Source organism: Cavia porcellus, unplaced genomic scaffold (assembly GCF_034190915.1).
Source record: "Cavia porcellus strain 051 isolate PalLab524CR breed Dunkin Hartley unplaced genomic scaffold, mCavPor4.1 scaffold_31, whole genome shotgun sequence".
NCBI classification, from domain to species: Eukaryota; Metazoa; Chordata; class Mammalia; order Rodentia; family Caviidae; genus Cavia; species Cavia porcellus.
This window is the reverse complement of record NW_026947514.1, coordinates 10,630,451-10,640,425: the sequence shown is the minus strand read 5'-3', so window position 1 is coordinate 10,640,425 and position 9,975 is coordinate 10,630,451. Positions and strand designations below refer to the sequence as shown.

At 40.6% G+C, this 9,975-nt stretch overlaps 1 protein-coding gene across 5 annotated transcripts in view; it reads left to right on the top strand.

Moving 5' to 3' along the window:
• Positions 1 to 1,248: 1,248 nt before the first annotated feature.
• Btbd7 (BTB domain containing 7) overlaps positions 1,249 to 9,975 on the top strand; it is a 105,412-nt gene continuing 96,685 nt past the window's right edge. For all 5 annotated transcript variants that reach the window (XM_003462645.5, XM_063241093.1, XM_063241095.1 and 2 more), the window contains exon 1: positions 1,249 to 1,384. The gene's annotated coding sequence lies outside the window, so the exon portion shown is untranslated. The remainder of the gene's footprint in view (positions 1,385 to 9,975) is intronic.

Sequence of the window (9,975 nt, the reverse complement as noted above, 5' to 3'; positions counted from 1 at the left end):
CAAGAACTAGTGAAGCACGTTAAACCCAGAGGATTCAACAGAACTAGGATTAAATGATTTATCTAGATTTTCCTTTGCTTTCAGAGGCAATTCTAAAACAATCAAAACAGACAAAAGCTTGTTTCTCAGAGTGGGTTAGAAAATGCAAAAACTTTTAAATAAATTCCTGGACAAATATATCACGTATTCTTAAGGCCAATAAGAGGGTTGTGGGGTATAATGGTGGTGAATAAGTACTATCAGAATGCCTAGCTTCTAGTCCTGGCTTGCCTACTCAGTTGTAAAACAGTGATAATAATACCAGTATCGACTACCTGAAAGGCTGGTTTGGGCGTTCAGACAAAACCATGTATTGTTAAATTGTGTTTTGGAAACTGCAAGGTGCTCCGTAAATGTAAATTTTTATTATTCCACCGCTGAAATTATTGCAAACTTCCAAGCAGCAAGGAAGATCTAGGAGAGCCCTTTGGCCCTCTCACGTGCAAACACTGTTGGATTTCATCAATCCTGTCCTTTGTTTATGCGGGTGTCTTGAAGGAAACTTTTTAAAGTGTTTTTCAGATCTCGAGTACAACGCAAGGCCTTGCACACTGTACATAAGCGCTCTAAACACCCACTGAGCTACACCACTCATTTTTTAAAAATCTACAAAGCAATAGTAAAGTGTCCGTATAGGTACCACGCAAACAAGTGCTTATGAAACACTACCAAGTAGCCACAAAACCTCCAACTTCTTCAGAAAGCACTTTTCTGCGGAACAGTACGTAGTTCTCTTGGAAGATGCATCCCGCTAATCATTCATGCATGCGGTCCGCCGAGTGCAAATGTGAATTCACAGAATTACTCAATGACATACTTATTGTAATTCCCTTCTGATATTTAATAACGTGTCACAATTCCTCGGAACAGGCAAAATGTTGTAACGATCTGAAAACTCTAGGAAATCTTCCATCCCGTTCCCCGGCACCTAGCGGACACGATGCGCACACACTTGGCTCCCGGGCGTCCCGGCTCCCAGCCATCTCTTGATGCCACCTTCCTCCCTACGACGTCCAGTCACGTGACCCGGGAGCGGCGACGGCGGGGGCGCAGCGACGTCGGGATCGGGCGGGGCCTGGGTGGGCTCCGCAGCGCCGCGCAGGCGCCACAGGGTCGCGCTGAGCTGAGCCCCTCCTGCTCTCTGTAGGAGTCAAAATGGCGGCGAGGGAAACCTGGAGCAGTCCCGGAGCCTGAGCCACTGACAGGAGAGAGGGCGGCGGCAGCGGCAGCGGCAAGAGGAGGATGGCCGCGGGTGCTGGCGCCAGTGCGGACGGCGGTGCTGGTGGTGGCGGCGGCGGGGGTGACGGCAGCTGTCCCAGCAGCAGCGGCGGGAGGAGCCTCCGGGGTGAGTGTCTCTCGGTGTGTTTGAGCCCGAGAAGCCGACGTTCTGCCCGGCACGGCACCGGGCGTCCCGGCAAGGAAGGAGCTGCGCCTGAGTGTGGGGACGCCGGAACTGGGGCTGGGGTTGGGACAACACTGGAGGTGCGAGCGCGGGACGTGGGGCGGGGACGAAGGAGTCGTCTGTCCCGGGCTCAGGCACTGTGGCGCCGGACTGGCCGGTCCTAGACGCTCCGAGGGGCGGGCTGGGCTGCGCGCCGCCGTCCCGGGGACAGAAGCTCGAGGTGTAGTCCTCGTGGCGGGAGGGTGGCCCGAAGTAGTCGCGGCCTGGCGGGCTTTGGGTTCGGGGTCCCAGCTCCAAGGGGCGGGACCTGACGCCCCCAGGACCCAGGAAAGCGCTCCGGCGACTCAGGTGCCAGTCAGGCCGCGACCTCCGGAGGTGGGCGGAGAGCAAGGGACCCGGGTTTAGGGACCAAGAATGCCTGAGACCGGCTACTCTCAGGGGGAGAAGTAAGATCGTCCAATAAGTCACTGTTTAGAGGATAAAGCTGAGATGGAGCTTTGACAGGTAAGGGAAGGGGGAGACAATACCAAGTGTTTGTAAAGGGGAGGCGGCTGTGCTCCTCGGAATACTTGAATGGCAAAAGGCTTGTCTCTTTCTGTGCTTTGCACGGCTGTTTACAACCATGCCCCTGAGGTAAGCGAGAACTTTTGGTTTTTGGAGAAACTCTGAAAAGTATTTCTGCCTTGAACTACAATAGCACCTTTTCACATAGCAGCACAGATAATTAGTACTCTGGAGTAGGCCTAATTTACTGAAGCAGTCTTGGCTATCTTTACCAATGTCACTCTTTCCTTTGCTAAAAACCTTACTGTAAGAGAGACAGGTTTTTTTTGCAGAATTACTGTTTTTTCAACTAAAAGAACTGTTTGTCTCTGAATAGCATCCGTTTCTTTTAGATTGCTGAAATAAATTGCTTTCTTCGTGAAATGTGGAAGGAAGATTTGAAATAGTTTAACAAGAATCATGCATTGTTAACAGCAGCTGTGATTACACTTGTCTTGGAATTTTGGAGTGAGAAAAACCTGTAGAAATGTGGTGTGACTGTTGTATTAAAAGCCCGGAAACCAGGCCCAGAGAAGTGTGTGATTTGCCACGCATGAGTCTTACGTTGATGAGGGATGAGATCAAAACTAGAACCTAGGCCTATTTAAATGCCATTCAGAGAGCCCTTTAGCTGCCCAGTCTTCACCGATTGTATTCTTCAGTACACTATCTATCCCAGTCTCTAGGTCTATGTGCAGTACAAATGAGGGTGTCTACTTCTGACAACTCACTCAGATAACTAAAATTTCCTTTTTTTTTTTTCCCAACCTGATTTTAATAAAAACTGAGTGACAATTCATTTGGAGTTTTCATAGCCCCACAATTACATTTTTTATCTTATTGTAGCATTGATCTTTCTTGTGTGGATTCAGCAATGCAGATCAATATTCTGTCCCACAAAAACTAAATACTTACTATATGGTTTTGTGTCCCAACACCTGCTTGGACAAGTACTTTGTACCAAGACACTGATACTGGTAAAAATACCTGTGGTTGTTTTCCTAGTTAAACTGCCTAATTTCCATCCATCACATGGTTGGATCACAGCTACTTTATTTGTAGTGTTTCCTAGGTTAACCTTCAGAAATACAAGAAAACCAAATAATTCTAATTTCACATGCCAGCCACTGAGGCTCATACATAAAAATCATATAAGTGATTCCTGAAGATCTTTGTGTTACACCTTATACTAGAACTAAGGGAGGAATAAGAATGTAATATATAGACTTTGCTGTCTGGTTCCCACTGGAAAGATAAGATGTACCCACATGAGTCTGGAAGAATTCTGTGGGTGTTTAGAATGAGGCCTCAGGAGTCTAAAGAACTTCCTGGAACACTTAGGACTTTAACTGGCCAATGAGGGTTTATATTTACAGAGTTGGAAGCAGTCACTTTGTGAGGAAAGAAGAGCAAGAGTGTAAATTGAAGATTAACTTTGAGGGAGGAGCATAGGAGACTAAGATGAGCTAACAACTGAATTTTCTTGAGAGAATGATCTCCATTGGAAATGTTAGACAGTTGGAAGGATGTCTCTGTAGAACATGTGCTGAATTAAAGAGCTTTGGTTTTTTTATTCTCTTGTGCAGTTAAGGAGCACTTTTGAAAGTTTGGAGGCCAGGGGTTAATATGATAGACCAGCAAGGTGAACTTGACAGTGATCCACAGGTTGAGTTAGAATGAGGATAAAGTAGAATGATCCAGGATAGACAGTAGCTAGCTGTTTGACCTTACTGAAACAAATGAGATCCTAAAGTAGGGTGGAGTAGGTGGGAATGCTTGCAGAGCTGGTATATGTGTGTGGTAAAATACACATAACATAAAATTTACCATCTTAGTTTTGATAATTTTACAGATCTCTGGCCTTTTTTTTTTTTTTTTTTGGTGCCAGGGATAGAACTCAAGACTTGGCCATGCACTTACGCTGCTGAGCTAAATCCCTGGCTCTCTGATCCTTTCTATATTTACTTATTGTACAACCATTGCCACCAGCCATCTGCAGTTTTTCTTTTTATTTGTAGTATGATGACAAAAGCCAAGGCCTTGTGTGTGTTAGACAAGCACTATATCACTGAACCATGTCCTCAACCCTAAACATTGTTTTTTAAATTTCATTTCATTTTATTGAGTGCTAGAGATTGAAACCAGGGCCATATGATGCCTAAACAAGTGATCCATCACTAAGCTATATCCCTGTGTGCCAGAATCTTTTCATCTTTTAAACTGAAATTCATTACTGTAGTAAACTCTAAAGTGGCTACTTTGCAACCTCTAGCAACCAACATATTACTCGGTATCTATGAATTAGGTATTCTAGATACCACATATAAATGGAATCATGGCATCATACAGTAGTTGTCCTTTTATTATTGGCTTATTCAACTTAGCATAATGTGTTCAAGTTCCCATCCATGCTGTAACATGTATCAGTTTCCTTTTAAGGCTGAATAATATTTCATTCGTTGTGTTTGCTGCATTTTATCTGTTCATCCAGCAGTAGACGTTTGAGTTGTGTCTACTTTTTGACTGTTGTATAAATGCTGCTAGGAACATGGATGTTGTTCACATTCCTATTTTCATGGGACTTTTTTTCAGGAAGGTGTGATGCCGAGAAAATGTTCTATTCCCACCAGCCATGCACAAGGATTGCACTCTCCACGTTGTGGCCAACATATGGGTGCTTAAGTGATTGGATTTGGGGTGGGGGGGAGAGGAGAGGGGAGGGGAGAAAGAGAAAGAGAAAGAGAGAAAACACTGTCCTAACCATCTTAATGAAAATGAAGGACTACCTTATTGCAGTTTTGATTTGCATTTCTCTAATGATAGTGTTGTGAATCTTTCTGTGATTATTGGCTTTAATCAAGTTGATGTTGTTGAGTTGTAGTTCTTTGTATTTTCTAAATATTAGTTCCTTATCAGACATGATTTAGATATATTTCCTCCCAATTCATACAAGTGTTTAATCTTAGTGAAATCTTGCTTATCTAGCTTGTTTATTTATTTGTTTTTGGTATCGGTAATTGAACTCAGGACGTTGGGCTTGCCAGGCAGGCACTGTGCTACTGACTTAAATCCTCTCCGCTTAGCTTTTCTTTTGTTATTTGTATTTTCAGTCTCATATTTTTTCTCACTGAATGATCTTGTACTCTTATTACCAAAAATCATCTGAGGGGCCAAGAGTATAGCTTAGTGGTAGAGAACATGTTTAACATATGCAAGGCTCTGGGTTTGATACCTAGCATTAAGGAAAAAAAATCATTTGATCGAGCTGGGGATTTAGCTCAGTGACATAAGTGCCTGCCTGGCAAGTGTGAGGTTGTGAGTTCGATCCTCTGGTACAAAAAAAAAATCATTTGATCTTAAGTTCAAGGATTTACAGTATTTCTGGACCTTATATTCTATTGCTTTGGTCTGTAAGTCTTATTGCCAGTACGACCCTGTTTAAATACTGTAGCTTTAAGTTATGTAATCAATAAGTGTGAAAACTTCACTTTGTGATTTTTTTTTTCTCCCAAGATTGTTTTGCTATTTGGAATCCCTTGAGATGCCCTATAAATTTTAGGAATTATTTTCTTTCTTTCTTTCTTTTTTTTTTTTTTTAATTTAAGGAGAAAAGAAAAAAACAAAAAGGTTACAAGTGATACAAAATTTAAAAAATAAACAGTAAGAAATCACTAGTTAATAGATTACATATTCTCATCTTAGAAATAGTTGTTCAAGTTACAAAATTAAAGCATATATAAAGTGGACTTTCAAACAGTGAGAGTGCAAACAGTTTTGTTCAATGATCCAAAAAAACTCAGTAATGTGGTTATCCATCCTACACACTCAAACATATATACAGTTAAAACCTTTAGAGCACCTTCTTTTCTTTTCTTTTTTATAATGACAATTACACATTTTGGGTTATATTACTCCCACAGTTCTTATTACTTTTTTTGAAGAGAGTAAAACCAAATGCGACATGTCAGAACAGAGTCAGTCAAATCAAAAGGATGGACATAATAGATAATGTAAAAACAAAATACAAGGTGATCAACAATGGTTAGTTACCATACTGCCTCTTGCTATCTTAAGAAGAATTGCCTAAATCATCAGTTATAATAAAATTGAACAAAACAGTAAAGAATACAACCAAAACACTGGAGACATTACAGGACTTTAAAAGAAGATTAATATTAAGTCAACCAGAATGGGCATCTTAATGAATCTTATTGTCTTCACAGTTAGGAATTATTTTCTAATTCTACATAAACAAAAAATAAGTGACTATTAAGAGTTTAGTCATTGCATTAAAATGTCAGTTACACTAAGTAGTATTGCTATTTTTAATCTTTAGTCCATGAAACTAGATGTTTTTCTATTTATTTGTATCTTTAACTTGTCAGGCTTTTTTGCTGTCAAATGAAATTTCTAGTTTAAGTTTTTTGAGAAATCTGTAGTGATTTCCACAGTGATTGTATTAGTATACATTCCCACCAACAGTGTAGAAGGGTTCCTTTTTCCCTGCAGCCTCACCAGCATTTGCCATTATTTGATTTCTTGATGGCCATAGGATGGAATCTTAGTGTTTTAGTTTGTGTTTCTCTAATAGCCAGCAATGTTGAACAGTTCTTTATGTATTTATTGGCCATTTGTACTTTTGTGAAGTGTCTAATCATTTTAGTTGCCCATTCTTTGATTGGGTTTTTTATTTTGGGCAGGATCTAATTTTTTGAGTTATTTATATATTCTAGATATTGTTCTGTTTGAGGAATAACTGGCAACATTTTTTCCCATTCTGTTGGGTGTCTTCACTCTCTTGCTTGTTTCTTTTACTGTGCAAAAACTTTTTAATTTGATAGGATATCCCATTCATTGATTATTGATGTTGTTTCTTGTGCAGTTGGGGTTCTGTTCAGAACATCTTTGCTTGCGTCTTCAAGGTTTTATCTATTTTATTTTCCAACAGATTGTTTCTTTTTTAACATTTAGATCTTTATCCATTTTGATTTTAGTTTTGTACATGGTAATAGATTTGTGTTTAGATTCAGTCATCTTCATGTAGATAGCCAGTTTTCCCAACAACATTATTTTTATTTATTTTTTAACAATCACATAAGGAAGCATTTATTTGGGGTTTAACATGAAATCATACAAATAAAATTTGTATAAACATAAATCCACAGAGTTGTAACACATAGCAAAGGACAAAGTAAAAACAAAACTAATTAGTGGCTATACACAATTGGACACAGTGTGTCTTATACACTAGAAAGTCTTTTACAAAATAATCACTAGTGCAACAGAAGACCAATCTTCAGTGTCAAAGTCCTGGAAGATTTCTGTAGCATCTGTTTTCTCCAATGTTTTCCTCTTTAGTATGGCTGGTAACTATTTTGGTGATTGCCTCACCCTCAAGATGCCTTGCCGTAAGTGCTCTGCTGACCGACCACTGTCGTCTGCATATGCCTGTCCGTATCCATAGTTTGTGCAGTTGTACCCAGTATAATCATATCTGCCAGAGCTCCTAGAGTTTTGATCACCACCGTAGACACTATTGTAATTTCCATGTGTTTGATCATAATAGTTATTAAATCCTTGGTTCCAGTTTTGGCCCTGTCCTCGGCCATGACCCTTAGTACCACTTCATTCCCCAGCTGCAGTGCCTCTTCCTCATGTACCTCTTTGGGTTGTGCAACTTTGATTTCACACTTACCAGAATCAATGTGATGCTGTCTGCTTTCTAACAATTTCTGGACCGAGTCTCCATCTGTGTATGTGGTGAAACAAAATTCTCTCATTTGTTTTTGTGTCCATCACCAGTTAAATATTTTCAGTCTCTCTAAAGGTTCCAAAGTGTTTAATTTATTTTTCAGAAGTATCTGGGCTCAATCCACTCACGAACACCTTTTTAGGGGGTTCTTTCCTTTTTAAAGTTTTGGCCCTTTTGGAGTCTATTAATTTGTCATCCAGTTTGTGTTCTTTTAGTTCCAAAACCTTATCAGTGCAAGCAGCATCTTTGAAAAGGCACAAATTCAAATCCTCTTGATCCTACTAGTGACTGGATTTGCTTTAATCGTGCAGTCTACTTCCCCAAATCAAGACAAATATTCAGTCAGAGCTTTCTTGCTTGTATCCCAGCTCAAGCCTCCAATAAACACTTCAGCGTCATCCTGCTGGTTCTTGCTCCCTTTGATCTTGGACCTCTCAGTGAACTCCTCTATATTGCTACACTTGCCCTACTCACTCTTACCCTCCGTGGTGACGGAGCTGTGGACAGAAGCTAGTGGGTGCGTGGTCAGGGTCACAAGGATGCTGTATGGAGCTAGATTTAAAATGGTGGCAGGAAAGTATTTTTATTTATTTATTCAGTTATTGTTTTTTGAGACGGAGCTTATTGGTACAATTTAGATATGCATAATGATCGCATTCATCATAGGGACTTTGTACCCGTACATGGTATATCTTAGTTACTCTTTTTTTCCCATTCCCCTCCCCTCATTTACCAAGCTTTGTTTCCATTTTGTCATTTTTTTCCTTGTTTTTTTTTTTTGCTCTTCCCCTCCTACTCCCCTTTCCCGTTGAGCAGTTATTTCCTATTTTACAATATCAATGCATTTTGGTTCTTATTTTTACACTTCGTTTCTCACACTAGAGAGACAGTGCAATGTTTACACATATTTGATTTATTTCACTAAGGAATATGGTCTAAAGGTCCATTCTGTTGGTCCATTTAGCTGTTAATGTTGAGACAGTCTTGCTATGTAGTTCAGGCCAGCCTTAAACTCTATGTAGCCCAAGCTAGCCTCAAACTCCTGGTTATCACCATGCCTCAGCCTCCCCAGTGCTGGGATTACAGGTGTACACCACTACAGCTGACTTCCCAGCACATTTACTAAAGACACTATTTTTCCTTCATTGTGTGTTTTTGGTCCCTTTGTCCAAGATGCTCTTTTTTCTTTTGGTACTGGGGATCAAACTCACAATCTTAAACTCACCATGCAAGCACTTATCCCACAGGGCTAAATCCTGGGCCCCCAAGTTGCTTTTTATTTCCTGAGTTTTTCTGTTTTTCCCATGCTTATCCAGTGCTTGAGGTTTTCCTTCTTGTCGTGAACTGTGTGAGCTGCCCAGCTGGCATATACTTTGTGGCAGAAATTTGCTTTTATTCATGCATGTAGGGAACTTGGAGAAGGTATTTCAGTACCAGCTCTAGGGGTAGCTTTTGTCTAGTTCAAACTGATTAGCTCATGGCACTTCCTGTAAACTGTTCTTTGTCCCAGTTGAATTGAAAGGAAACACTCCTAAGTATTTGCTTTTTTTGTGGGAGGGATGATGGTGGTACTAAGGATTGAACCTGAGGCCTTCACTACATCTCCAGCTCACTAAATCCCCCAGACTAGCCTCAGATTTGCTGGTTTATAGGTTTGCGCTCCACTGCCTGATTGGAGAAGGATTTTTTTTTTAAGGAAAATTGAGCATGAGACCCCTGTTGTTCCTGACAGCTGTCTTGTAACTATGGAAAATGAAGCATTCTCTGAAATTGGCAAAGCAGAGAGGTAGAAGCTTATTGGGATTACAGGTGTACACACTACAGCTGACTTCCCAGCACATTTACTAAAGACACTATTTTTCCTTCATTGTGTGTTTTTGGCCCCTTTGTCCAAGATGCTCTTTTTTCTTTTGGTACTGGGGATCGAACTCACAATCTTAAACTCACCATGCAAGCACTTCATCACATCATTTAGCTGTATGGTTTACAGGGTCTCTGCCTTCTGTAGCATAGGACTTCTCATGGCAGATCAATGTCTGTTTAAATCAGTTCTTTTGAATTATTTACCATCAAAAATCTGAATGATACAGTCCTTTTTATTGTCTAAGATCTAATTATACTAATCAAACAGCAGGTGTCCAGTCCATTGGTACATTGGACCACTCTTCAGCCAGTGTAGCAGTATATCACTTTTATGTCTAATCCCTCTACCTAACTGCTTTTTGTCAAAACATACAGG